This window comes from Triticum dicoccoides, chromosome 1A (assembly GCF_002162155.2).
Source record: "Triticum dicoccoides isolate Atlit2015 ecotype Zavitan chromosome 1A, WEW_v2.0, whole genome shotgun sequence".
Lineage (NCBI taxonomy): Eukaryota > Viridiplantae > Streptophyta > Magnoliopsida > Poales > Poaceae > Triticum > Triticum dicoccoides.
In genome coordinates this window covers 494,270,624-494,274,850 of record NC_041380.1, presented here as the reverse complement: position 1 = coordinate 494,274,850, position 4,227 = coordinate 494,270,624, and positions in this window count along the sequence as shown.

Sequence of the window (4,227 nt, the reverse complement as noted above, 5' to 3'; positions counted from 1 at the left end):
CTTTTTTCATATAAATCGTCCACCAACCGTGCCGTTTATACAGCCCTTGGGAATAGGAGAATCTTAAGGCGAGTGAGGAGGCGTTCAATATTCGTTGCCTTTATAAGGGGATAAGGATTCCCTCTTCCTCTCTCACGCCCTCTCTCTGTCTCCACCTTTCCAATATCGAGCTCCAGCGCCCAAGTTTTCATCTCCTTTCCACCCAAGCAACCATGTCTGGATCCGGAGGTCAGGGCAAGTGGATGGTCTCCTCCGTCAAGGAGGAGAACATTATGGAGCTTCGGCCGGCCGGATACTTGGCGAAGGAGATCACTCACCGCCTGTCGACCGAGGGACAAGTCATCCCCACGCCGAAGCCCACCGAGAGGGTAGTGTTCCTCCCTCATTTCTTCCGTGTCTAGGGTTTCCACCCCACCCTTTCGTCTATGGGCTGATGCATTATTACGGGATAGATTTCCATGATCTGTCCCCGAATTCTTTACTCAACATCTTGGCATTTATCGTTGTGTGTGAGGCCTTCCTCCGCATCCAACCCCACTTCAGGCTGTGGCTCAAAGTCTTCAACGTGAAGCCGAAGGTGGTGGACGGCCAGCACGCGGAGTGCGGAGGAGCTATGGTGAGCAAGCTGTCCAACGTATCCTGGCCTAAAGGCACTTTTGTGGACACAGTGAAGGAGTGGCAGAAGTAGTGGTTCTACATCACAAAACCTCGCGGCACCACCTGGGCCGTAGCTACCGAATTCTGCTTCGATGATCCCATGCGACTCACCTCCTGGGTCGAGAAGAGTCCGGATTGGGGTTCCCTTGACGAGGTGATAGCGCTGCAGATGCGCGTTCAAAGCATGTCAACCAAGAAAGTCAAGCTCATCGATGTGATCCAGGTGATGCTGGTTCGCCGGATCCTTCTGTGCTAGCGCCGAAGCCGTCCTCTGTGGGAGTTCAACCCAAAGAAGGATCAGACCCTGGTGAGGCTCTTCGAGACTACTCACGAAGGCGCATGGAAGTTTCTCTTTAAGGGCAACGAGAAACCACCAGCCACGGATTCAGACTGTGGTCACAATTGTAAACACCTCGCCAGTGAGGTATGCTATTTTTTGATGTATCCCCAACTTAATCGTTTCAAGGATGATGTCTGAGATTATCATTGTATTTCTAGGACTGGATGGAGTGGGAGAAGCGGATCCAGTGTCCAGCTTCGCTGCCTGAAGAACCGGTCATCCCGCATCTAGCGAAGATGCTAGTGCCGGCGCCTTATAAGGCACCGGAGAAGAAGGCCAAGGGGGACAAGAGTGGCCCCCGTCGCAAGGGCACTTCGGACGTGACGTCCGAAGATGATGAAGCCCATTCCTCTGTCCCCGAGGACAATGGCGAGAAAGAGGAGGAGGAGGAGGAAAACAACCCTCCCCCCTGAGGAGAGGAGGAAGAAGAGGGCGGCTTTGGTGCATCCGGAGGCGGAAACGCCCAAGAAGGGGAAGAGCGTCCGAGCGGTCAACACCGTGTGGGACGCTGATAGTAGTCCGGAGAGACGCCCCCGCACTAATCCCCAGGCAGCATCGTAAGTGACACAGCTCGCTCATGCGCACATCCGGCCCTTTCTCTTCATTATCATGACATAGTTAATTGTGCTATTGCAGTCCGGCCCGCGACCTTATCCAGCGATCCTCATCTGGAGGTTCATTGGCTCCGTCGGAGATGGCGAGCATGTCGCCACCGCCTGCTTATTCCCCCGGGGCCAGGGACGACACTGAAGTGTTATCCCAAAGGACCTCTCCGAACTGGGGAGGAGCCCAGGACGCTGTCCGGGAGGCACCACAAGGCGAGATCTCCACTGCCGGACACATGGGGGAGCCGATCGCCATGGAGATTGGCGTAGAGGGCCGCATCCAGTTCGGCCCTCAGCCGAATACGATTCCGGAGGCCCATATGGCTCTGGAGTCGGACGAGCAGCCCCCTTTGAAGGAGGGGGATGCACCGCTTCCACCAGTGGACCTTGTCCATCCAGGGGCGCCGAATAACCTGATGGAGGCACTTCGAGGCGCCTCTGTCACGGACGAGCACCGTGTCCTTATGGGTGCGGTGATCGAGAAGATTCAGTCCGCCAAGAGTGGACTGAATGAAGCCTGCAGCAGCCTGTTGATAGGTTTCGAGGTAAGAAAGAGAAAAACCTCGTGTAGCCAGTAGCCCCTAAGACACTGTCCGGTGTTCGGCAAGAAGAACCGGACAGAGGATCAATCTTCTGTTGTAGGAGACTAACGTAATATGTATGAATAAGCAGGTGCCGCTGTTGGCCGCGACCTCCCATGCTGCCGAAGTCTCTGAGCTGAGGCAGAGGCTGGAGCAGACCGAGAACGAGCTCAGCGAGGTTATGGTTCGGCTCCAGGAGAAGCAAGGTGAGTGACGACTCGTTGTGTGTTTAGAAAGGATAGGCATTGTATATTGACCGCTGTGTCGTAATATGTGCAGGAGCCACGACCGAGGTCAAGGCCCTGAAGAAGGCCCTGGGCGAGGCCGAGGAGAAGGTTGTCCAGTAGCAAGCCGCCCATAAGAAGTCCAAGGCCCGGGTCAAAGAAATCCAGCAGGAGCTCCAAGATGCGGTCAAGAAATGCGAAGCCTTGGAGCATGATGCATCGGTTCAAGGGACCAAACTCGCCAAGGCTCGTCAGAGCGCGGAGACCACACGGAATGAGGCCCAGGCTGCCCTCCAGGAGATCCAGGAGGCCAAGGAGATCACGGTGGGTAAGGCATTTAAGATGCAAAGCAAGTATGCGAAGAAGCAGTACCTTTTACTAACCCGGGTTCGGAGTTCCCCAGGAGCTTTTGCGGATTTACCACGCAGTGTATTAGACGTCATGGAGTTCTACCGAGCCGAAGGAGGGGGTTCTACGGAGAAGCTATTGTGGTCGCAGTATGCGGCGCGAGAGCATCCCGTGTCCTTCACCGATCAGCTGAAACAGCTGGTGGAGCTGCATAGGGTGGCCGAACTAGCCATGAAGGATTTCATAATCCGGCTATGGCCAGCAGAAGCCATGCTAAGCAGCTACTTCGGACTCGTGAGGCAGATGGTGAACGCCTATGCTCTACTGGACGTCGTCAAGCGCTCGGCCTGCATTGAAGGTGCGCATGGCCTTTGCCCATTGCAAGATGTGGTAGGCAAAGATGGACGCTGTCGAGGTGACCAGAGAGCCACCGGAGGGCAAGGAACACCGCACACCCGAATGGTATTTTGTGGATGTCCTGGAGGGGTCTCGCCTTGCGGCAGCACAATGTTCGTAGGACATTGTATTTGAATAAATGTATTCATGTTGCCTTTGCCTTGTATTATGAGAACAAAGCATGTTTTGTAATGTAATTTTGTTATGCTTTGAATTGTTTCCTCCTATGTGACCGTGTTGTATGTAATCTGAGGGTTGGCCAGTCGTCGGCTTCTGCCCTTACGTAGCTAGTACGGAGGTGTTCGGGATGGAATCTAAACAATCTTGATCCAATTATATGGTCCTTGAAGGAGTTGTTTAGCGCAACGAACAAGGCAATCTGTACGGCTTAAACTCCCTCACTTAGCCATAGGAGTTTTATAATAAAGCATAGGTGCAGCCCCTGGTTCGAACCAGGGTGCTGTCAGCATCTGATCGGGAAGTGCCGATCTTTCGCATAATGCGGAAAAAATCTCCAACGATTTGTGACCCTCGAACAGCTGACCGGCTCTCGCCGTATCATGACAGTCAGTTTTCGGCTTTCTCTACTGAGGTGCTCATCTGTTCAAGGCCAGGGCACAATCGTAGTAGTTCTCCCTTTACTACCCTAGCCGATTTAGCGGAACATAGGGTAGCAAGCACAGGAGCCGGGCAACCCAACTATTGACCAAAGACATGACTCGGAGCCAATGCATATAATGCTAAATTCGGGGTGCCGAACTAATCTTTAGGGATTGTTCGGACTTTGTTGTCGTCTCGTGGAGCGATGGGGAGCCCCTGGCAAATATGAAACATACCAGAGTGTACGGCTGCTAGGAAATAAGTAATATAAAGGAAAACAGAGGGAGAATAGAGATAGGATCCCGAGGCCTTGAACTTGGATCATGAACTGTTTCCATTATATTTGGGTTAATGCATCCAAGCATATTGGTACAAAATAATGCAATAAGCAACCGGCTATTTGACATGCCATACCCGAAGGCGGACTACGCGTGGGTCCTAAAAATGGTTAGCCTCTATGGCTTCCCACGTACGCA